The sequence below is a fragment of the Anser brachyrhynchus genome (assembly GCF_964034855.1).
Source record: "Anser brachyrhynchus genome assembly, chromosome: 3".
Lineage (NCBI taxonomy): Eukaryota > Metazoa > Chordata > Aves > Anseriformes > Anatidae > Anser > Anser brachyrhynchus.
The window spans coordinates 15,676,587-15,702,069 of NC_137696.1; the positions used below are offsets into that span (position 1 = coordinate 15,676,587).

At 47.4% G+C, this 25,483-nt stretch overlaps 3 long non-coding RNA genes across 3 annotated transcripts in view; 2 read left to right on the forward strand and 1 right to left on the reverse strand.

Annotated features, from left to right (window-relative positions):
• The window catches only part of LOC308193030, a 37,312-nt gene extending 16,448 nt beyond the window's left edge, over positions 1-20,864 (reverse strand). Inside the window, exon 1 of the long non-coding RNA XR_013949326.1 lies at positions 19,166-20,864. This is a non-coding gene — a long non-coding RNA (uncharacterized lncRNA). The remainder of the gene's footprint in view (positions 1-19,165) is intronic.
• LOC308193025 overlaps positions 1-25,483 on the forward strand; it is a 471,820-nt gene that overhangs the window by 271,093 nt on the left and 175,244 nt on the right. The gene's annotated exons all lie outside the window — the stretch shown is intronic.
• Positions 2,457-18,695, forward strand: LOC308193026. The gene is made up of 2 exons (XR_013949322.1): positions 2,457-2,602; positions 14,034-18,695. It is a non-coding gene; the product is annotated as an uncharacterized lncRNA (long non-coding RNA).

A 25,483-nucleotide genomic window follows, 5' to 3' on the forward strand; every position in this document is an offset into this window, starting at 1 on the left:
GGTCTGTCTGTCGTAGGCAGATTGAGCTAGTCATTAGGGCGCCTCATAGGGCCAGGGTTAGGAAGGGGTAGTGCAGGAGGTTGGACAGTGGGCCCATAAATAGAGTGACTCGTATAATTCCGTATCCTCCTAGCTTTAGTAGTAGGGCGGCGAGGAGTATTGAGCCTGCGATGGGTGCTTCTACGTGGGCTTTTGGCAGTCAGAGGTGTAGGCCGTATAGTGGGGCTTTTACTATGAATGCTATGAGCAGTGCTAGACCTGATAGTATTCCTGTCCATGAGGTGGATAGGGTTGGGTGGGTTAGTTGTAGGGTTGGCAGGTGCAGGGTGCCAATTTTCACGTATAGGTGTATGATTGTGATTAGCAGGGGTAGAGAGCTTACTGGCGTGTAGAATAGCAGGTAGATGCCAGCGCTTAGGCGTTCTGGTTGGTTCCCCCATCGGGTGATTAAGATTAGGGTGGGAATGAGGGTTGCTTCAAATGAGATGTAAAATAGTGCTAGTTCTGTGGTGGAAAAGGCTAGTAGGATGAATGGCTGGACTGCGACTAAGGTTGAGATAAAGATTCGTTTGCGTTGTAGGGGTTCTTGTTGCAGGTGGTTTTGGCTTGCTATGATTATGAGTGGGAGTAGTCAGCAGGATAGTACTAGGAGGGGGGATGAGATTTGGTCAATTCCTGTTCAGTTGGATAAAAATTTGTAGGGGTAGTAGGTTGGGATTAATCACTGTAGGCTTAGGGCAGCGATTAGGAGGCTGTATAAGGTGGTGTTAGTCCATAGAAATTTTGGTGGAGACAGCAGGGCTGTTGGAAGAAGTATGATTGTGGGTAGGATGATTTTTAGCATTGCAGGAGGTTTAGGTTGTGTAGATGGTCAGAGCCATGTGTGCGGGTGGAGGCTACTAGGATGGCCAGGCCTGTGCCCGCCTCACACGCTGAGAAGGTTAGCATGAGAATTGGTACCATGGTGAATGAGGAGACTTGGTTTTCGATGGATCATATTGATAGGCCTACGAATATCGATAATATTATGCTTTCAAGGCATAGTAGGGCGGATACTAGGTGGGTTCGGTGGAAGGCTAGCCCTAGTCCGCTGAAAATGAAGGCTGAGTAGAAGCTTAAATGTAGGGGCGACATAAGAAAGTTACAGGGTTGGCTGTAATCTGCTGGGTCGAAACCAGCTATCTTTTTGGTTAGACTAACTTTCTGTTATTCTGCTCATTCTAGGCCCCCTTGAATTCACTCGTAGGCCAGTCCGAGTGTTAGGAGAAGGAGGATCACTACAGTTCAGGTGAGGGTCATTAGGGGGGATTGGAGTTGGACGGCTCATGGCAGGGGGAGTAGGAGGGCGATTTCTAGGTCGAATAGGACGAACAGGATGGCTACTGAGGAAGAATCGGACTGAGAATGGTAATCGAGCAGATCCAAGTGGGTCGAATCCACATTCGTACGGTGAGAGTTTCTCTGAGTCGGGGTTTATTTGGGCGAGTCAGAAGTTTAATGCGGTTAGGGCGGCGCTTAGGATTGATGATAGGGCGAATATGAACATGAGTGCGTTCATTGCTCTCCTCTGGGTTTATACCAGATTCTAGAGATTGGAAGTCAATTGTAATTAATATACTAGAAGAGCAAGATCCTCATCAGTAGATGGTTATGTAGAGGAATAGTCAGATGACGTCTACGAAGTGTCAGTATCAGGCTGCTGCCTCGAATCCGAAGTGGTGGTCTGATGTAAAGTGGAACTTGATCAGTCGGAAGAGGCAGACGGTCAGGAAGGAGGATCCGATGATTACGTGGAGTCCGTGGAATCCAGTGGCAACGAAGAAGGTAGATCCGTAGACGCTATCGGCGATTGAGAATGGGGCTTCGTGGTATTCTATTGCTTGTAGGGCTGTGAAGTAGAATCCCAAGAGGATCGTTAGGGTTAGGGCGTGGATGGCATGTTTTCGGTTTCCTTCTGTGATGCTGTGATGGGCTCACGTTACGGTAATGCCTGAGGCTAGTAGGATGGCTGTGTTTAGTAGGGGGACTTCTATCGGGTTGAGTGGTTTAATTCCTGTTGGGGGTCATTGGCCTCCTAGTTCTGGGGTTGGGGCCAGGCTCGAGTGGAAGAACGCTCAGAAGAACCCTAAGAAGAAGAATGCTTCGGATGTGATGAAAAGGATTATGCCGTATCGTAGGCCTTTTTGGACTGTGGGAGTGTGATGGCCTTGGAAGGTGCTTTCTCGTACAATGTCTCGTCATCATTGGAGTATTACTAGGAGTATTGAGATGAGGCCTAGGGTTAGTAGTATGGATGAGTTGTAGTGGAATCACATGATTAATCCTGAGGTTGTGAGTAGGGCGGCGGCTGCCCCGAAGATTGGTCAAGGGCTTGGGTCAACTATGTGGTATGAGTGTGCTTGGTGTGCCATTAGATGTTTTCTTGTAAGTATAGGCTTAGAAGGAGCATGAAGACGTAGGCCTGGATTATGGCTACTGCTACTTCTAGGATGGTTAGGAGTAGTAGGATGATTATTGTTAGGATGGATACTGCAGGAAGGGTGGGTATTAATGCAATGGAGGCTGTAGAGATGAGTTGGATGAGTAAGTGTCCTGCTGTAAGGTTGGCTGTAAGGCGGACTCCGAGGGCTAGGGGGCGGATTAGTAGGCTGGTTGTTTCGATCAGGATTAGTGCGGGGATTAGGGGTGTAGGGGTACCTTCGGGTAATAGGTGGGCTAAAGAGGCTGATGGTTGGTTTCGTAGGCCTGTTAGTAGTGTGGCGAGCCATAGTGGGAAGGCTAGGGCTATGTTCATAGATAGTTGGGTGGTTGGGGTGAATGTATATGGAAGGAGGCCTAGAAGGTTGATTGTAAGAAGTCTGATTATTAGGGATGTAAATATTATGGCTCATTTGTGGCCATTTTTGTTGAGTGGGACTATTAGTTGTTTTGTGATTAGGTGAAGGAGTCATGTTTGGATAGTAGAAAGGCGGTTGTTGATTCATCGGTTGTTTGGGGACGGGAATAGTAGGGCTGGGAAGAGTAGGGATAGTAGGATTAAGGGGATGCCAAATAGATTGGGGCTGGAAAATTGGTCAAAGAAGCTTAGGTTCATGGTCAGGATCATGGTGTGGGTTTGGTAGTGAGGGAGGTCTTATTTGATGGGGGGTTGGTTGTGGTGAAGGCTAGTAGTTTTGGTTGGATGAGGAGTGCTAGGGTTAATCAGGTTATAATTATGATTGAAAATCATGGTGCGGGGTTAAGCTGTGGCATATCATTAAGGAGGGGGAAGTCCCTCTTTGGCTAGCTTAAAAGGCTAGTGCTGTTGCATAGCTTCTTAATGATTAGGATGATGATAGAAGGGACGATCAGGCCTCGAAATGTGGGAGTGGGGTTGATTCTACTACAATGGGTATGTAGCTGTGATTAGCCCCGCAAATTTCTGAGCATTGTCCGTAAAAAATCCCAGGCCGGGTGGTAATGAATGAAGTTTGGTTTAGTCGGCCTGGGATTGCGTCTGTTTTAACTCCGAGCGTTGGGACTGCTCAGGAGTGGAGTACGTCTCCTGCAGTAATGATCACGCGGATGGGGGATTCTATTGGGATAACTACGCGGTGGTCAACTTCTAGCAGTCGGAAGTGGCCGTTGGGTAAGTCTGGGGTGGGCACTATGTAGGAGTCGAATGATAGGTCTTTGAAGTCTGTGTATTCGTAGCTTCAGTATCATTGGTGGCCGATGGCTTTTAGGGTGAGGTCTGGTTCATCGATTTTGTCCATTATGTAGAGGATTTGTAGGGATGGGAGGGCGAGGAGTACCAGGACGATAGCAGGTAGGATTGTCCAGATCAGCTCTACTTCTTGGGCGTCTACAGCATTGGACGAGAGTTTTTCTGTTAGTATGTGGGCTAAAAGGTAGAGAACTAGGCTGCAGATAGCTAGGGCAACGATTAGGGTGTGGTCGTGGAATTCAACGAGTTCTTCTATGATGGGTGATGAGGCGTCTTGGAATCCTAGTTGGGAGTGGTTGGCCACATGAGATGTACAGGATTTTTACCTGTGATTTAGTCTTGACAAGGCTATGTAATTGGTTTACTAACGTCTCATAAGAAAGAAGCATGAGCGGTGAATGCAGTTGGCTTGAAACCAGCATGTGAGGGTTCGATTCCTTCCTTTCTTGTACCTGGACGAAGGCCGGTTCCTCGAAAGTATGGTATGGGGGAGGGCAGCCGTGGATTCATTCAACGTTTGTGGTAGTTAGTTCTGGTTGTAGGACTTTTCGTTTGGCCGAAAAGGCTTCTCAGATGATGAATATTAGTATGATTACGGCTACTATTGAGATTAGGGAGCCGATGGAGGAAATGGTGTTTCATAGTGTGTAGGCGTCGGGATAGTCCGAGTATCGTCGGGGTATTCCTGCTAGGCCTAGGAAGTGCTGGGGGAAGAACGTTAGGTTTACTCCTGTAAATATTACCCCGAAGTGGGCTTTTGCTCATGTTTGGTGTAGGGTAAACCCAGTGAGTAGTGGGAATCAGTGAGTAAATCCTGCTAGAATGGCAAAGACGGCGCCTATGGATAGGACGTAGTGGAAGTGGGCAACTACGTAGTACGTGTCGTGCAGGGCGATGTCTAGGGAAGAGTTTGCAAGAACGATTCCTGTTAATCCTCCGATGGTAAATAGGAAGATAAATCCTAGAGCTCATAGTATTGGGGGGGTCTCATTTGATTGTTCCTCCGTGCAGGGTGGCTAGTCAGCTAAATACTTTGATTCCGGTAGGGATGGCAATGATTATAGTGGCTGATGTAAAGTAGGCTCGGGTATCAACGTCTATTCCTACTGTAAACATGTGGTGAGCTCAGACGATGAATCCTAGGAAGCCGATGGATAGTATGGCTCAGACTATTCCCATGTAGCCGAAGGGCTCCTTTTTGCCTGAGTAGTACGTGACTACGTGTGAGATGATTCCGAACCCCGGTAGGATCAGAATATAGACTTCTGGGTGTCCGAAGAATCAGAATAGGTGTTGGTACAGGATTGGGTCTCCTCCTCCAGCGGGGTCGAAGAATGTGGTGTTTAGGTTTCGATCAGTTAGTAATATTGTAATACCGGCGGCGAGTACGGGGAGTGATAGAAGGAGTAGGATGGCGGTAATTAGTACGGATCAGACAAATAGTGGGGTTTGGTATTGTGAGAGTGCGGGGGGTTTTATGTTGATGGCTGTGGTGATAAAGTTGATGGCCCCAAGGATGGAGGAGATACCGGCTAAGTGGAGTGAGAAGATAGCCAGGTCTACTGAAGCTCCGGCGTGGGCAAGGTTACCTGCTAGGGGAGGGTAGACAGTTCAGCCTGTGCCGGCGCCAGCTTCTACAGTGGATGAGGCTAGTAGGAGGAGGAATGATGGGGGGAGGAGTCAAAAGCTTATGTTGTTTATTCGCGGGAATGCTATGTCGGGGGCACCGATTATGAGGGGGACTAATCAGTTGCCGAATCCTCCGATCATGATGGGTATGACTATAAAGAAGCTTATTACAAAGGCGTGAGCGGTAACGATTACATTGTAAATTTGGTCGTCGCCTAGGAGAGTTCCTGGTTGTCCTAGTTCTGCGCGGATTAATAGGCTGAGTGCGGTGCCGACTATTCCTGCTCATGCCCCGAAGATGAGGTACAGGGTGCCAATATCCTTATGGTTAGTGGAAAATAGTCATCGGTTGATGAAGGTGACGGGTAAGATGGCTGAGTGTTGAAGCGTTAGGCTGTAGTCCTTTTTACAGAGGTTTAATTCCTCTTCTTATCGGCTCTGTAGTGAAATTCATGTTGAGTTGCAAGCTCATCGATGCGCACTAGGGTGCGTCAGGGTCTTTGTAGGCAGAAGCCAATTGGTTTAGGCATTTAGCTGTTAACTAGAGTTTTGTGGGATCGAAGCCCATCTGTCTAGGGAGGCTTTAGCTTAATTAAAGCGTCTGACTTGCATTCAGAAGATACAGGTTAATATTCTGTAAGTCTTAATGTGCAGAAACTAAGAGGGTTTAACTCTTATTTAAGGCTTTGAAGGCCTTCGGTTTGGGGTGTTATCCTAAGTTTCTAGACAATGGCATGTATTATTGGGGACAGGGGAAGTAAGAGGATTGATAGTGAGGCAAGGACCGCAGTAGGTGTGCTTGGGGCTTTGCTAGTGTATCATTGTTTTATGTGGTTAGAGGAGTTGGGGGGAAGGGTAATTGTTGAGTGGTATGCGAGGCGTAGGTAGAAGAAGAGGCTGAGCAGTGATAGCATGGCAATTGCCATGGCTGCTGGTGTTATTTCCTGTTTAGTTAGTTCTTGGATGATAAGTCACTTTGGTATAAAGCCTGTTAATGGGGGGAGGCCTGCTAGGGATAAAAGTACTAGTATTAGGGTGGCGTTTAGCACTGGGGTTTTTGTTCATGAGGTTGTGATCATGGATAGGTTAAGGGCTTTGATTTTGTTAAGGGCTAGGAATACGGCTGATGTTATGATTGTGTATAGGTAGAAGGTAAGTAAGGCCAATTTGGGGCTGTAAACTAGGATGATGGCGATTCAGCCTAAGTGGGAGATGGACGAGAAGGCTAGGATTTTGCGTGTTTGTGTTTGGTTCAGTCCTATTCAGCCTCCTAGTGCTGTTGAGGCTAGGGCCATGGCGGTGAGTAGAGCTGGGTCAAGGGATTTGGATGTTAGTAGGAGCAGGGTTAGTGGGGGGAATTTTATGAGGGTCGAGAGTAGCAGGGCTGTTATTAGTGGCGATCCTTGTAGTACTTCTGGGAATCAGAAGTGAAATGGCACTAGGCCCAGTTTAATAGCGATTGCTGCTGTCAGTAGTAGACAGGAGGTTGGGTGGTTTATTTGTGTGATGTCTCATTGGCCGGTGACTCAGGCATTGGTTATGCTAGAGAATAGGACCAGGGCGGAAGCAGCTGCTTGGGTTAGGAAGTATTTCGTTGCGGCTTCTACTGCTCGTGGGTGGTGAGATTTGGCAATTAGGGGAATGATGGCTAGTGCGTTGATCTCCAGTCCTGTCCAGGCCAGAACTCAGTGGTTGCTGGAAATTGTGATTGTGGTGCCCAAGATGAGGCTGAAGGTTATGATTGGGGTCGCGTAAGGGTTCATTAGTAGAGGAGGGGGTTAAACCATCATTTTCGGGGTATGGGCCCGATAGCTTGATTAGCTGACTCTACTAGAAAATAATATAAGGGAAGTATGGAGAATTTTGATTTCTCTTGTGTGGGTTCAATTCCTACTTTTCTAAGGTCAACAGGAAATGAGAGGGCTGTTATACCTCTATGTTCACTTTATCATAGTGACCCTTTGTAGTTCAGGCACATTTCCTTATGTAAGGAGGTAGGCCTGCATAGCAGATAGGTATGCTGATGTGTCAGAGGCACAGAGCTAGTGTGAGGGGTAGGAAGTTTTTTCATAGTAGGTGCATTAGTTGGTCATATCGGAATCGTGGGTATGAAGCTCGGACCCATAAGAAACCAGAAGATAGTAGGAGGACTTTTGTGGCTAGGATGACGGGGAATAGTTCTGTGGGTGGCCCTAGGGCGCTTGGGTTTAGGAATATGATGGCTGTAAGTGTATTTATTAGCATAATGTTCGCATATTCAGCTAGGAAGAATAAGGCGAAGGGTCCTGCGGCGTATTCAACGTTAAACCCTGAGACTAGCTCAGATTCGCCCTCTGTGAGGTCAAAAGGAGCTCGGTTTGTCTCTGCTAGGGTGGATACGTATCATATTATTGCTAGGGGTCATGAGGAGAAAATGAAGTATAGAGGCTCCTGTGCGACGGCAAAGGAGCTGAGTGTGTAGCTTCCGCTTAGTATGATTATTGATAGCAGGATTATGGCCAGTGTCACTTCGTATGAAATGGTCTGTGCTACTGCCCGTAGGGCTCCGATTAGTGCGTATTTTGAGTTCGAGGCTCAGCCTGATCATAGGACTGAGTAGACGGCTAGGCTTGACATGGCTATTAGGAAGAGAACTCCGAGGTTTAGATCTGCTAGGGGAAATGGGAGTGGTAGTGGTGCTCAAGTGGTGAGGGCTAGGACAAGGGCTAGTATTGGTATCAGAATGAATAGAAGTGGGGAAGAGGTAGAGGGTCGGATGGGCTCTTTGGTAAATAGTTTCAGTCCGTCCGCAAATGGTTGAAGTAGGCCAAAAGGCCCGACAACTTTAGGGCCTTTGCGGGATTGTATGTAGCTTAGGATTTTCCGTTCTGCTAGGGTTAGGAAGGCTACGGCAATCAGGATTGGGATGATGTATAGGAGGGATATAATGAGGCAGCTTAGTGTTGTTATTTGAATCATGGGTGAAGCTAGGGAGAGGATTTGAACCTCTGGGGAAAGGGCTTAAGCCTTCTGCACTTGCCGGGCTCTGCCACTCTAGCTGGTCCTTTTCTAGGATTGAAAGTGGTGGGGGAAGGCCCTCTTCACGGTTTAGTTGGTTTCACTGCTTAGAGGGGGGGGGCGTGCTTGTGGTATTGGCCCCACTTTCCCGGTCCTTTCGTACTGGGGAGAGTGTGTCATAGATAGAAACCGACCTGGATTGCTCCGGTCTGAACTCAGATCACGTAGGACTGTTAATCGTTGAACAAACGAACCCTTAATAGCGGCTGCACCATTAGGATGTCCTGATCCAACATCGAGGTCGTAAACCCCCCTGTCGATATGGGCTCTTGAGGGGGATTGCGCTGTTATCCCTGGGGTAGCTTGGTCCATTAATCAATTATATTGGGTCTGGTCACTGTTAGCACTTTGAGGGGTAGCTCTAGGTAAAGAGGTATGGTCTTGTTTTTGGAGGATTTGTTCTCCTCCAAGGTCGCCCCAACCGAAAAATATCGACCAGGCTCTGCGATGGTAGTGGCCCCAGTGGGGTTGATTGAGGATTCGCGGTGGTCGTTGATTTTTAAGTTCCACAGGGTCTTCTCGTCTTATGTTCACATCCCCGCTTTTGCACGGGGAGATCAATTTCACTGATTATCTGTGAGAGACAGTTAAGACCTCGTTTAGCCATTCATACAAGTCTCGATTTATGGGACAATTGATTGCGCTATCTTTGCACGGTTAGGATACCGCGGCCGTTAAACCTAAGTCACCGGGCAGGCATCACCTTCAATACTTGTTTAATTTGCTGAAGGCTATGTTTTTGGTAAACAGTCGGGCCTTATTAATTTGCCGAGTTCCTTTCACAGATTTTAATCGCTCTTATAGGCGCTCCTGAGTCGGGTTAACAGGGTTAGTTAATACGTGGTCTTGTAGGGGTTTTTGTATCTGTCTAGGTCTGTTAATAATGTTTCTATGTAAGCTTGCGCCGTTAGAGGGGTGTGGCCCTGTACATGAGGGGCCTAGGATGATTCCTAGGATTGTTATGAGGATGGCAGCGGTTTTGGTGATAAGGGGTATGGTTATTGGGGGGGTTTTGGTTGGTGTGATGAAAGAGGTAATGATTATTCCTGCTGTAATGCTGCCTAGGGCGAGTCGGGTTAGGGGGGCGGTGATTAGTGGGTTGTTTTCGTTTATTGATACTATTGGGGGGATTCGGGTTTGTCCAGCTTGGACTAGGATGGTTATGCGGATGCTGTAGGTTGCGGTGAATGCTGTGGCTATAAGGGTTAGGAGTAGGGCTCAAGTATTTAGGTATGATGTGTTTAAGCTTTCGATGATGAGGTCTTTTGAGTAGAATCCGGCTAGGAATGGGGTTCCTATCAGCGCCAGGTTTCCGATGGTTAGGCAGGAAGTAGTGACTGGGAGTATTTTCTGTAGGCCTCCTATCTTTCGGATATCTTGTTCTCCGTTTAGGTTGTGGATGATAGACCCTGAGCATAGGAATAGTATGGCTTTAAAGAAGGCATGGGTTGAGATGTGTAGGAAGGCTAGTTGTGGGAGGTTTAGTCCGATAGTGACTATTATTAGTCCTAGTTGGCTGGATGTTGAGAAAGCAATGATTTTTTTGATGTCATTTTGGGTTAGGGCGCATGTGGCAGCAAATAGGGTTGATAGAGCACCTAGGCATAGGCAGGCAGTTAGGGCTGTCTGGTTGGTGGCTAGCAGGGGGTGCATGCGGATGAGCAGGAAGATTCCGGCTACTACTATGGTACTGGAGTGCAGTAGGGCTGACACTGGGGTGGGGCCTTCTATTGCTGCGGGCAGTCATGGGTGGAGTCCAAATTGGGCGGATTTTCCTGCGGCTGCGAGGATTAATCCTATGAGGGGGAGGATTGGGGTTTGGTGGGGGTGTACGGCTTGTTGGATCTCTCAGGTGTTGAATGTTGAAGCTAGTCATGCTATGCTCAGGATCAGTCCGATGTCTCCGATTCGGTTGTAGATTACGGCTCGTAGGGCGGCGGTGTTGGCATCTGCTCGGCCTTGTCATCAGCCGATGAGAAGGAAGGACATGATTCGTACTCCTTCCCAGCCTACGAATAGGAGGAATATGTTGTTTGCGGTTGTTAGGAGGAGTATGGCGACTAGGAATGTCAGTAGGTAGGTGAAAAATTTTGTTACGTATGGCTCTGAGGCCATGTATCATATGGCGAATTGTAGGATTGATCATGTTACAAATAGGGCGATTGGAAGAAATGTTATTGAGTATTGGTCTATTTTTAGGCTCAGGGGGATTTTAAAGTTTATAATGAATTTTCACTCCCAGTGGCAGGTGACAGATTCTACTCCCGAGTAGATGAATGCGGTTGTAGGGGCTAGGCTAATTAGGAATGCGGTTTTAACAGCGCGGGTGGTGGCTTGTGGGGTGTTTTTAAAGTTTTTAAATAGAAATGGCAGGATGATTGGGGTTAGGAGGATTGTCAGCGTGAGTAGTGTGAGGGAGTTGATTAGTAGTGTGGGGTTCACTCCTTTTACTTGGATTTGCACCAAGATGGGTGGTTCCTAAGACCAGTGGATTGCTGTTATCCTTTAAAAGTAAGGGGGCTGAGGTTTTAGGCTCAGATGTAAGAGTTAGCAGCTCTTGTTGGTTAAACCCTCCCCTCGGCAGGTAAGAAGGTTTGAACTTCTATTCTTAGAATCACAGTCTAATGTTTGGTTTAAACTATACTTGCATGAGGGGATTCCGGAGATCAGTTCGGGTTTGAGGATTAGGAGGAATATTGGGATAATGTGGAGTGTTATGAGCAGGTGTTCTCGCGTGGTTGAGTTTTGCATAGATGTGATGTGGGAGGGGATTGAGCCTCGTTGGGTCATTAGTAGTATGAATAAGGTGTAGGAGGCGGTTAGTAGGGTTGCGATTCCTGTTAGGATGATCGTGAAGGCAGATCAGTTGAATAAGGTGATTATAATGGTTAGCTCTGCTATGAGGTTTGTTGTTGGGGGTAAGGCTATGTTTGTTAGATTGGCCAGCAATCATCAGGTAGCTATGAGTGGTAGGAGAGGTTGTAGGCCTCGTGTGAGTAGTAGAATTCGGCTGTGCGTACGTTCATAGTTTGTGTTGGCTAGGCAGAATAGTATGGAGGAAGTTAGTCCATGGGAAATTATTAGGATCATTGCCCCTGAGAATGATCAGTGGGTTTGGATTATTCCTGCGGCGATAACTAGGCCTATGTGGCTAACGGATGAATAAGCGATTAGTGATTTTAGGTCTGTCTGTCGTAGGCAGATTGAGCTAGTCATTAGGGCGCCTCATAGGGCCAGGGTTAGGAAGGGGTAGTGCAGGAGGTTGGACAGTGGGCCCATAAATAGAGTGACTCGTATAATTCCGTATCCTCCTAGCTTTAGTAGTAGGGCGGCGAGGAGTATTGAGCCTGCGATGGGTGCTTCTACGTGGGCTTTTGGCAGTCAGAGGTGTAGGCCGTATAGTGGGGCTTTTACTATGAATGCTATGAGCAGTGCTAGACCTGATAGTATTCCTGTCCATGAGGTGGATAGGGTTGGGTGGGTTAGTTGTAGGGTTGGCAGGTGCAGGGTGCCAATTTTCACGTATAGGTGTATGATTGTGATTAGCAGGGGTAGAGAGCTTACTGGCGTGTAGAATAGCAGGTAGATGCCAGCGCTTAGGCGTTCTGGTTGGTTCCCCCATCGGGTGATTAAGATTAGGGTGGGAATGAGGGTTGCTTCAAATGAGATGTAAAATAGTGCTAGTTCTGTGGTGGAAAAGGCTAGTAGGATGAATGGCTGGACTGCGACTAAGGTTGAGATAAAGATTCGTTTGCGTTGTAGGGGTTCTTGTTGCAGGTGGTTTTGGCTTGCTATGATTATGAGTGGGAGTAGTCAGCAGGATAGTACTAGGAGGGGGGATGAGATTTGGTCAATTCCTGTTCAGTTGGATAAAAATTTGTAGGGGTAGTAGGTTGGGATTAATCACTGTAGGCTTAGGGCAGCGATTAGGAGGCTGTATAAGGTGGTGTTAGTCCATAGAAATTTTGGTGGAGACAGCAGGGCTGTTGGAAGAAGTATGATTGTGGGTAGGATGATTTTTAGCATTGCAGGAGGTTTAGGTTGTGTAGATGGTCGGAGCCATGTGTGCGGGTGGAGGCTACTAGGATGGCCAGGCCTGTGCCCGCCTCACACGCTGAGAAGGTTAGCATGAGAATTGGTACCATGGTGAATGAGGAGACTTGGTTTTCGATGGATCATATTGATAGGCCTACGAATATCGATAATATTATGCTTTCAAGGCATAGTAGGGCGGATACTAGGTGGGTTCGGTGGAAGGCTAGCCCTAGTCCGCTGAAAATGAAGGCTGAGTAGAAGCTTAAATGTAGGGGCGACATAAGAAAGTTACAGGGTTGGCTGTAATCTGCTGGGTCGAAACCAGCTATCTTTTTGGTTAGACTAACTTCCTGTTATTCTGCTCATTCTAGGCCCCCTTGAATTCACTCGTAGGCCAGTCCGAGTGTTAGGAGAAGGAGGATCACTACAGTTCAGGTGAGGGTCATTAGGGGGGATTGGAGTTGGACGGCTCATGGCAGGGGGAGTAGGAGGGCGATTTCTAGGTCGAATAGGACGAACAGGATGGCTACTGAGGAAGAATCGGACTGAGAATGGTAATCGAGCAGATCCAAGTGGGTCGAATCCACATTCGTACGGTGAGAGTTTCTCTGAGTCGGGGTTTATTTGGGCGAGTCAGAAGTTTAATGCGGTTAGGGCGGCGCTTAGGATTGATGATAGGGCGAATATGAACATGAGTGCGTTCATTGCTCTCCTCTGGGTTTATACCAGATTCTAGAGATTGGAAGTCAATTGTAATTAATATACTAGAAGAGCAAGATCCTCATCAGTAGATGGTTATGTAGAGGAATAGTCAGATGACGTCTACGAAGTGTCAGTATCAGGCTGCTGCCTCGAATCCGAAGTGGTGGTCTGTGGTGGTCTGATGTAAAGTGGAACTTGATCAGTCGGAAGAGGCAGACGGTCAGGAAGGAGGATCCGATGATTACGTGGAGTCCGTGGAATCCAGTGGCAACGAAGAAGGTAGATCCGTAGACGCTATCAGCGATTGAGAATGGGGCTTCGTGGTATTCTATTGCTTGTAGGGCTGTGAAGTAGAATCCCAAGAGGATCCCTCCCAAGAGGGTTAGGGCGTGGATGGCATGTTTTCGGTTTCCTTCTGTGATGCTGTGATGGGCTCACGTTACGGTAACGCCTGAGGCTAGTAGGATGGCTGTGTTTAGTAGGGGGACTTCTATCGGGTTGAGTGGTTTAATTCCTGTTGGGGGTCATTGGCCTCCTAGTTCTGGGGTTGGGGCCAGGCTCGAGTGGAAGAACGCTCAGAAGAACCCTAAGAAGAAGAATGCTTCGGATGTGATGAAAAGGATTATGCCGTATCGTAGGCCTTTTTGGACTGTGGGAGTGTGATGGCCTTGGAAGGTGCTTTCTCGTACAATGTCTCGTCATCATTGGAGTATTACTAGGAGTATTGAGATGAGGCCTAGGGTTAGTAGTATGGATGAGTTGTAGTGGAATCACATGATTAATCCTGAGGTTGTGAGTAGGGCGGCGGCTGCCCCGAAGATTGGTCAAGGGCTTGGGTCAACTATGTGGTATGAGTGTGCTTGGTGTGCCATTAGATGTTTTCTTGTAAGTATAGGCTTAGAAGGAGCACGAAGACGTAGGCCTGGATTATGGCTACTGCTACTTCTAGGATGGTTAGGAGTAGTAGGATGATTATTGTTAGGATGGATACTGCAGGAAGGGTGGGTATTAATGCAATGGAGGCTGTAGAGATGAGTTGGATGAGTAAGTGTCCTGCTGTAAGGTTGGCTGTAAGGCGGACTCCGAGGGCTAGGGGGCGGATTAGTAGGCTGGTTGTTTCGATCAGGATTAGTGCGGGGATTAGGGGTGTAGGGGTACCTTCGGGTAATAGGTGGGCTAAAGAGGCTGATGGTTGGTTTCGTAGGCCTGTTAGTAGTGTGGCGAGCCATAGTGGGAAGGCTAGGGCTATGTTCATAGATAGCTGGGTGGTTGGGGTGAATGTATATGGAAGGAGGCCTAGAAGGTTGATTGTAAGAAGTATGATTATTAGGGATGTAAATATTATGGCTCATTTGTGGCCATTTTTGTTGAGTGGGACTATTAGTTGTTTTGTGATTAGGTGAAGGAGTCATGTTTGGATAGTAGAAAGGCGGTTTTTGATTCATCGGTTGTTTGGGGACGGGAATAGTAGGGCTGGGAAGAGTAGGGATAGTAGGATTAAGGGGATGCCAAATAGATTGGGGCTGGAAAATTGGTCAAAGAAGCTTAGGTTCATGGTCAGGATCATGGTGTGGGTTTGGTAGTGAGGGAGGTCTTATTTGATGGGGGGTTGGTTGTGGTGAAGGCTAGTAGTTTTGGTTGGATGAGGAGTGCTAGGGTTAATCAGGTTATAATTATGATTGAAAATCATGGTGCGGGGTTAAGCTGTGGCATATCATTAAGGAGGGGGAAGTCCCTCTTTGGCTAGCTTAAAAGGCTAGTGCTGTTGCATAGCTTCTTAATGATTAGGATGATGATAGAAGGGACGATCAGGCCTCGAAATGTGGGAGTGGGGTTGATTCTACTACAATGGGTATGTAGCTGTGATTAGCCCCGCAAATTTCTGAGCATTGTCCGTAAAAAATCCCAGGCCGGGTGGTAATGAATGAAGTTTGGTTTAGTCGGCCTGGGATTGCGTCTGTTTTAACTCCGAGCGTTGGGACTGCTCAGGAGTGGAGTACGTCTCCTGCAGTAATGATCACGCGGATGGGGGATTCTATTGGGATAACTACGCGGTGGTCAACTTCTAGCAGTCGGAAGTGGCCGTTGGGTAAGTCTGGGGTGGGCACTATGTAGGAGTCGAATGATAGGTCTTTGAAGTCTGTGTATTCGTAGCTTCAGTATCATTGGTGGCCGATGGCTTTTAGGGTGAGGTCTGGTTCGTCGATTTTGTCCATTATGTAGAGGATTTGTAGGGATGGGAGGGCGAGGAGTACCAGGACGATAGCAGGTAGGATTGTCCAGATCAGCTCTACTTCTTGGGCGTCTACAGCATTGGACGAGAGTTTTTCTGTTAGTATGTGGGCTAAAAGGTAGAGAACTAGGCTGCAGATAGCTAGGGCAACGATTAGGGCGTGGTCGTGGAATTCAACGAGTTCTTCTATGATGGGTGATGAGGCGTCTTGGAATCCTAGTTGGGAGTGGTTGGCCACATGAGATGTACAGGATTTTTACCTGTGATTTAGTCTTGACAAGGCTATGTAATTGGTTTACTAACGTCTCATAAGAAAGAAGCATGAGCGGTTAACCTCCTGGGAGACCCAGAAAACTTCACCCCAGCAAACCCGCTAGTAACCCCACCACACATCAAGCCAGAATGATACTTCCTATTCGCCTACGCCATCCTACGTTCAATCCCAAATAAACTAGGAGGCGTATTAGCACTGGCCGCCTCCGTACTGATCCTATTCCTAATCCCATTCCTGCACAAATCAAAACAACGAGCAATAACATTCCGACCACTCTCCCAGCTCCTATTCTGAGTACTAGTCGCCGACCTCCTCGTCCTAACATGAGTAGGAAGCCAACCCGTCGAACACCCATTCATCATCATCGGCCAACTCGCTTCAATCGCCTACTTCACTATCCTCCTATTTCTCCTCCCCGCCGCAAGCGCCCTAGAAAACAAAATACTCAACTGCTAAATACTCTAATAGTTTATAAAAACATTGGTCTTGTAAACCAAAGATTGAAGACTTACCACTTCTTAGAGTACCCCAAACTCAGAAAAAAAGGACTCAAACCTTTATCTCCAGCTCCCAAAGCTGGCATTTTCAATAAACTATTCTCTGACCCTAACCCCTAAACCGCCCGAATAGCACCCCGCGACAACCCCCGCACAAGCTCCAATACAACAAACAAAGTCAACAACAGCCCCCAACCCGCCACTAAAAACATCCCTGCCCCATGTGAATAAAACATGGAAACTCCACTAAAATCCGACCGAACAACAAACACCCCAACATTATTCACAGTAGAAACCCCGAACTTCCAAGCCCCCATAAACCCCCCAAACACCAACCCCCCAAAAACAATTGCCACAAACGCTACTGCACATCCAATCACCCGTCAATCCCCCGAGCCCCAGGGAAAGGCTCCGCTGCTAAAGCTACTGAATAAACAAACACCACCAGCATACCCCCCAAATACACCATAAACAGCACTAAAGCCACGAACGAAACCCCAAGGCCCAGCAACCACCCGCACCCCGCCACAGACGCTAACACCAAACCAACAACCCCATAATACGGCGAAGGATTCGACGCCACACCCAAAACACCCACCGCAAAGCAAATCCCTAAAAAAAACATAAAATAAGTCATTATTCCTGCCCGGACACTACCCGAGGCCTGCGGCTCGAAAAGCCGCCATTGTTCTCAACTACAGGAACTAACCGCAAGCCCCCAATAATTCTACCCCATCTATGCCATTATGCTTAACCCCCCCCCCCTCCCCCCCCGAGGCGGGGGTATTTGGTTATGCATATTCGTGCATAAATTTATATACCCCATATACATACATACTATAGTACCAGTAATATACATTATATACGGACTATCTTATAAGCAGGTGCTAAACCCATACATGTACACGGCCATTAAACCCTTAAACACACTCCTACCAAACCACCCGGCATGAATGTTCTAGGACCATACCCCACAACACCCAATACAACTCCACTCAAGCGCATAACAAGACCCCATTTTAATGAATGCTCACAGGACATGCTCCAACAACAACTCTCCACCACATATCTCATGCAGTTCGTATCAGACGGATTTATTAATCGTACTCCTCACGTGAAATCAGCAACCCGTTGCACATAATGTCCGGTATGACTAGCTTCAGGCCCATACGTTCCCCCTAAACCCCTCGCCCTCCTCACATTTTTGCGCCTCTGGTTCCTCGGTCAGGGCCATCCATTGGGTTCACTCACCCCTCCTTGCCCTTCAAAGTGGCATCTGTGAGTACTTTCACCTTCTCAATGCGTAATCGCGGCATGTTCCAGCTTTTTGGCGCCTCTGGTTCCTCTTATTTTTTCCGGGGTTACCTCACAGGTGGCTATTCCCAGTGATCTCGGGGGTCCCACAATCTAAGCCTGGACACACCTGCCTCACGGCCTATCCTATATTTCAAGGGTCCCTCGATGAGACGGTTGGCGTATATGGGGAATCATCCTGACACTGATGCACTTTGACCACATTCAGTTAATGTTACCTCCACCCTCCGGGTTAAATGGGGCTATTGGATGAATGCTCGTTGGACATAGCACAAAACAACAAATCATTAAGCGCAACCCCTGCGCTTCACAAACTAAACCAGTAAACTTTCGCTAACCACCATGTAGCATAAACCTTCATCGCCCAATCCCAGCAAACTACCTCTAAAACTCCATTAATCATCCCTTCCATGACATCATCGGAACGATGTACATATACACACAAACACATACAAAATAACTTAAACTTATTAGAGAAACTCCAGTACTAAAAATAGTAAACACAAGCAATAATTTCATATACTTCACTCTCACTCACCACTCAACTATCAGCTAACCACACCCCCGTCCACATAGCTTAACACAAAGCATGGCACTGAAGTTGCCAAGATGGCATAAAACATGCCTGCGGACAAAAGACTTAGTCCTAACCTTACGGTTGGTTTTTGCTAAATATATACATGCAAGTATCCGCGCCCCAGTGTAAACGCCCTCGACCACCTACCCCCATACAGGCCTTGAGGAGCGGGTATCAGGCACACCCAAGTAGTAGCCCAAGACGCCTCGCTAAGCCACGCCCCCACGGGTATTCAGCAGTAATTAACATTAAGCAATGAGTGCAAACTTGACTTAGTTATAGCAACAGCCTAACTTCAAGGGTTGGTAAATCTTGTGCCAGCCACCGCGGTCATACAAGAAACCCAAATCAACCGTCCTATTGACACGGCGTAAAGAGTGGTAAAATGCCTATCCTAGCTAACTAAGATCAAAATGCAACTGAGCTGTCATAAGCCCAAGATGCACCTAAACACACCATTAAGATGATCTTAGGAACTAACGACTGATTTAAACCCACGAAAGCCAGGGCCCAAACTGGGATTAGATACCCCACTATGCCTGGCCCTAAATCTTGATACTTACTTTACCGAAGTATCCGCCAGAGAACTACGAGCACAAACGCTTAAAACTCTAAGGACTTGGCGGTGCCCCAAACCCACCTAGAGGAGCCTGTTCTACAATCGATAATCCCCGATTAACCCAACCACCCCTTGCCAACACAGCCTACATACCGCCGTCGCCAGCCCACCTCGAATGAGAGCACAACAGTGGACACAATAGCACCCCGCTAATAAGACAGGTCAAGGTATAGCCTATGGAGTGGAAGAAATGGGCTACATTCCCTATTCATAGGGCACACGGAAAGAAGCGTGAAACCACTTCTGGAAGGCGGATTTAGCAGTAAAGTGGGACAATAGAGCCTACTTTAAGCCGGCCCTGGGGCACGTACATACCGCCCGTCACCCTCCTCAAAAGCCACATCCCACATAACTAATACCATAAATACGCTGAGGATGAGGTAAGTCGTAACAAGGTAAGTGTACCGGAAGGTGTACTTAGAATATCAAGACGTAGCTATAACACCAAAGCACTCAGCTTACACCTGAAAGATATCTACTAGACCGGATCGTCTTGAAGCCCCCCCTCTAGCTCAACCACACAAATAGTACACCAAAACTAAAGAATTTACTAAACTAATTAAACTAAAGCATTTTACAGTCTTAGTATAGGCGATAGAAAAGACACTTAGACGCGATAGAGACCCCAGTACCGTAAGGGAAAGATGAAATAGCAGTGAAACAATCAAAGCGACAGACAGCAAAGATCAACCCTTGTACCTTTTGCATCATGGTTTAGCGAGAACAACCAAGCAAAGTGAACTAAAGTTTGCCCCCCCGAAACCCAAGCGAGCTACTTTCAAGCAGTTAAAGAGAGCGAACCCGTCTCTGTTGCAAAAGAGTGGGATGACTTGTCAGTAGAGGTGAAAAGCCAACCGAGCTGGGTGATAGCTGGTTACCTGTGAAACGAATCTAAGTTCCCCCTTAATCCTCCCTACCGGACATCCTGAACCCTAATGAGATGATTAAGAGCTATTTAATGGAGGGACAGCTCCATTAAAAAAGGACACAACCTCGACTAGCGGATAATTCTTACTACTGATCCTACCGTGGGCCCTAAAGCAGCCATCAAAAAAGAGTGCGTCAAAGCTCCACCACCTAAAAATACCAAAATAAGATGATTCCCTTATCACAAACAGGTCAACCTATGAATATAGGAGAATTAATGCTAAAATAAGTAACTCAGGGCCACACCCCTCTAACGGCGCAAGCTTACATAGAAACATTATTAACAGACCTAGACAGATACAAAAACCCCTACAAGACCACGTATTAACTAACCCTGTTAACCCGACTCAGGAGCGCCTATAAGAGCGATTAAAATCTGTGAAAGGAACTCGGCAAATTAATAAGGCCCGACTGTTTACCAAAAACATAGCCTTCAGCAAATTAAACAAGTATTGAAGGTGATGCCTGCCCGGTGACTTAGGTTTAACGGCCGCGGTATCCTAACCGTGCAAAGGTAGCGCAATCAATTGTCCCATAAATCGAGACTTGTATGAATGGCTAAACGAGGTCTTAACTGTCTCTCACAGATAATCAGTGAAATTGATCTCCCCGTGCAAAAGCGGGGATGTGAACATAAGACGAGAAGACCCTGTGGAACTTAAAAATCAACGACCACCGCGAATCCTCAATCAACCCCACTGGGGCCACTACCATCGCAGAGCCTGGTCGATATTTTTCGGTTGGGGCGACCTTGGAGGAGAACAAATCCTCCAAAAACAAGACCATACCTCTTTACCTAGAGCTACCCCTCAAAGTGCTAACAGTGACCAGACCCAATATAATTGATTAATGGACCAAGCTACCCCAGGGATAACAGCGCAATCCCCCTCAAGAGCCCATATCGACAGGGGGGTTTACGACCTCGATGTTGGATCAGGACATCCTAATGGTGCAGCCGCTATTAAGGGTTCGTTTGTTCAACGATTAACAGTCCTACGTGATCTGAGTTCAGACCGGAGCAATCCAGGTCGGTTTCTATCTATGACACACTCTCCCCAGTACGAAAGGACCGGGAAAGTGGGGCCAATACCACAAGCACGCCCCCCCCCTCTAAGCAGTGAAACCAACTAAACCGTGAAGAGGGCCTTCCCCCACCACTTTCAATCCTAGAAAAGGACCAGCTAGAGTGGCAGAGCCCGGCAAGTGCAGAAGGCTTAAGCCCTTTCCCCAGAGGTTCAAATCCTCTCCCTAGCTTCACCCATGATTCAAATAACAACACTAAGCTGCCTCGTTATATCCCTCCTATACATCATCCCAATCCTGATTGCCGTAGCCTTCCTAACCCTAGCAGAACGGAAAATCCTAAGCTACATACAATCCCGCAAAGGCCCTAACGTTGTCGGGCCTTTTGGCCTACTTCAACCATTTGCGGACGGACTGAAACTATTTACCAAAGAGCCCATCCGACCCTCTACCTCTTCCCCACTTCTATTCATTCTGATACCAATACTAGCCCTTGTCCTAGCCCTCACCACTTGAGCACCACTACCACTCCCATTTCCCCTAGCAGATCTAAACCTCGGAGTTCTCTTCCTAATAGCCATGTCAAGCCTAGCCGTCTACTCAGTCCTATGATCAGGCTGAGCCTCGAACTCAAAATACGCACTAATCGGAGCCCTACGGGCAGTAGCACAGACCATTTCATACGAAGTGACACTGGCCATAATCCTGCTATCAATAATCATACTAAGCGGAAGCTACACACTCAGCTCCTTTGCCGTCGCACAGGAGCCTCTATACTTCATTTTCTCCTCATGACCCCTAGCAATAATATGATACGTATCCACCCTAGCAGAGACAAACCGAGCTCCTTTTGACCTCACAGAGGGCGAATCTGAGCTAGTCTCAGGGTTTAACGTTGAATACGCCGCAGGACCCTTCGCCTTATTCTTCCTAGCTGAATATGCGAACATTATGCTAATAAATACACTTACAGCCATCATATTCCTAAACCCAAGCGCCCTAGGGCCACCCACAGAACTATTCCCCGTCATCCTAGCCACAAAAGTCCTCCTACTATCTTCTGGTTTCTTATGGGTCCGAGCTTCATACCCACGATTCCGATATGACCAACTAATGCACCTACTATGAAAAAACTTCCTACCCCTCACACTAGCTCTGTGCCTCTGACACATCAGCATACCTATCTGCTATGCAGGCCTACCTCCTTACATAAGGAAATGTGCCTGAACTACAAAGGGTCACTATGATAAAGTGAACATAGAGGTATAACAGCCCTCTCATTTCCTGTTGACCTTAGAAAAGTAGGAATTGAACCCACACAAGAGAAATCAAAATTCTCCATACTTCCCTTATATTATTTTCTAGTAGAGTCAGCTAATCAAGCTATCGGGCCCATACCCCGAAAATGATGGTTTAACCCCCTCCTCTACTAATGAACCCTTACGCGACCCCAATCATAACCTTCAGCCTCATCTTGGGCACCACAATCACAATTTCCAGCAACCACTGAGTTCTGGCCTGGACAGGACTGGAGATCAACGCACTAGCCATCATTCCCCTAATTGCCAAATCCCACCACCCACGAGCAGTAGAAGCCGCAACGAAATACTTCCTAACCCAAGCAGCTGCTTCCGCCCTGGTCCTATTCTCTAGCATAACCAATGCCTGAGTCACCGGCCAATGAGACATCACACAAATAAACCACCCAACCTCCTGTCTACTACTGACAGCAGCAATCGCTATTAAACTGGGCCTAGTGCCATTTCACTTCTGATTCCCAGAAGTACTACAAGGATCGCCACTAATAACAGCCCTGCTACTCTCGACCCTCATAAAATTCCCCCCACTAACCCTGCTCCTACTAACATCCAAATCCCTCGACCCAGCTCTACTCACCGCCATGGCCCTAGCCTCAACAGCACTAGGAGGCTGAATAGGACTGAACCAAACACAAACACGCAAAATCCTAGCCTTCTCGTCCATCTCCCACTTAGGCTGAATCGCCATCATCCTAGTTTACAGCCCCAAATTGGCCTTACTTACCTTCTACCTATACACAATCATAACATCAGCCGTATTCCTAGCCCTTAACAAAATCAAAGCCCTTAACCTATCCATGATCACAACCTCATGAACAAAAACCCCAGTGCTAAACGCCACCCTAATACTAGTACTTTTATCCCTAGCAGGCCTCCCCCCATTAACAGGCTTTATACCAAAGTGACTTATCATCCAAGAACTAACTAAACAGGAAATAACACCAGCAGCCATGGCAATTGCCATGCTATCACTGCTCAGCCTCTTCTTCTACCTACGCCTCGCATACCACTCAACAATTACCCTTCCCCCCAACTCCTCTAACCACATAAAACAATGATACACTAGCAAAGCCCCAAGCACACCTACTGCGGTCCTTGCCTCACTATCAATCCTCTTACTTCCCCTGTCCCCAATAATACATGCCATTGTCTAGAAACTTAGGATAACACCCCAAACCGAAGGCCTTCAAAGCCTTAAATAAGAGTTAAACCCTCTTAGTTTCTGCACATTAAGACTTACAGAATATTAACCTGTATCTTCTGAATGCAAGTCAGACGCTTTAATTAAGCTAAAGCCTCCCTAGACAGATGGGCTTCGATCCCACAAAACTCTAGTTAACAGCTAAATGCCTAAACCAATTGGCTTCTGCCTACAAAGACCCTGACGCACCCTAGTGCGCATCGATGAGCTTGCAACTCAACATGAATTTCACTACAGAGCCGATAAGAAGAGGAATTAAACCTCTGTAAAAAGGACTACAGCCTAACGCTTCAACACTCAGCCATCTTACCCGTCACCTTCATCAACCGATGACTATTTTCCACTAACCATAAGGATATTGGCACCCTGTACCTCATCTTCGGGGCATGAGCAGGAATAGTCGGCACCGCACTCAGCCTATTAATCCGCGCAGAACTAGGACAACCAGGAACTCTCCTAGGCGACGACCAAATTTACAATGTAATCGTTACCGCTCACGCCTTTGTAATAAGCTTCTTTATAGTCATACCCATCATGATCGGAGGATTCGGCAACTGATTAGTCCCCCTCATAATCGGTGCCCCCGACATAGCATTCCCGCGAATAAACAACATAAGCTTTTGACTCCTCCCCCCATCATTCCTCCTCCTACTAGCCTCATCCACTGTAGAAGCTGGCGCCGGCACAGGCTGAACTGTCTACCCTCCCCTAGCAGGTGACCTTGCCCACGCCGGAGCTTCAGTAGACCTGGCTATCTTCTCACTCCACTTAGCCGGTATCTCCTCCATCCTTGGGGCCATCAACTTTATCACCACAGCCATCAACATAAAACCCCCCGCACTCTCACAATACCAAACCCCACTATTTGTCTGATCCGTACTAATTACCGCCATCCTACTCCTTCTATCACTCCCCGTACTCGCCGCCGGTATTACAATATTACTAACTGATCGAAACCTAAACACCACATTCTTCGACCCCGCTGGAGGAGGAGACCCAATCCTGTACCAACACCTATTCTGATTCTTCGGACACCCAGAAGTCTATATTCTGATCCTACCGGGGTTCGGAATCATCTCACACGTAGTCACGTACTACTCAGGCAAAAAGGAGCCCTTCGGCTACATGGGAATAGTCTGAGCCATACTATCCATCGGCTTCCTAGGATTCATCGTCTGAGCTCACCACATGTTTACAGTAGGAATAGACGTTGATACCCGAGCCTACTTTACATCAGCCACTATAATCATTGCCATCCCTACCGGAATCAAAGTATTTAGCTGACTAGCCACCCTGCACGGAGGAACAATCAAATGAGACCCCCCCAATACTATGAGCTCTAGGATTTATCTTCCTATTTACCATCGGAGGATTAACAGGAATCGTTCTTGCAAACGCTTCCCTAGACATCGCCCTGCACGACACGTACTACGTAGTTGCCCACTTCCACTACGTCCTATCCATAGGCGCCGTCTTTGCCATTCTAGCAGGATTTACTCACTGATTCCCACTACTCACTGGGTTTACCCTACACCAAACATGAGCAAAAGCCCACTTCGGGGTAATATTTACAGGAGTAAACCTAACGTTCTTCCCCCAGCACTTCCTAGGCCTAGCAGGAATACCCCGACGATACTCGGACTATCCCGACGCCTACACACTATGAAACACCATTTCCTCCATCGGCTCCCTAATCTCAATAGTAGCCGTAGTCATACTAATATTCATCATCTGAGAAGCCTTTTCGGCCAAACGAAAAGTCCTACAACCAGAACTAACTACCACAAACGTTGAATGAATCCACGGCTGCCCTCCCCCATACCATACTTTCGAGGAACCGGCCTTCGTCCAAGTACAAGAAAGGAAGGAATCGAACCCTCACATGCTGGTTTCAAGCCAACTGCATTCACCGCTCATGCTTCTTTCTTATGAGACGTTAGTAAACCAATTACATAGCCTTGTCAAGACTAAATCACAGGTAAAAATCCTGTACATCTCATGTGGCCAACCACTCCCAACTAGGATTCCAAGACGCCTCATCACCCATCATAGAAGAACTCGTTGAATTCCACGACCACGCCCTAATCGTTGCCCTAGCTATCTGCAGCCTAGTTCTCTACCTTTTAGCCCACATACTAACAGAAAAACTCTCGTCCAATGCTGTAGACGCCCAAGAAGTAGAGCTGATCTGGACAATCCTACCTGCTATCGTCCTGGTACTCCTCGCCCTCCCATCCCTACAAATCCTCTACATAATGGACGAAATCGACGAACCAGACCTCACCCTAAAAGCCATCGGCCACCAATGATACTGAAGCTACGAATACACAGACTTCAAAGACCTATCATTCGACTCCTACATAGTGCCCA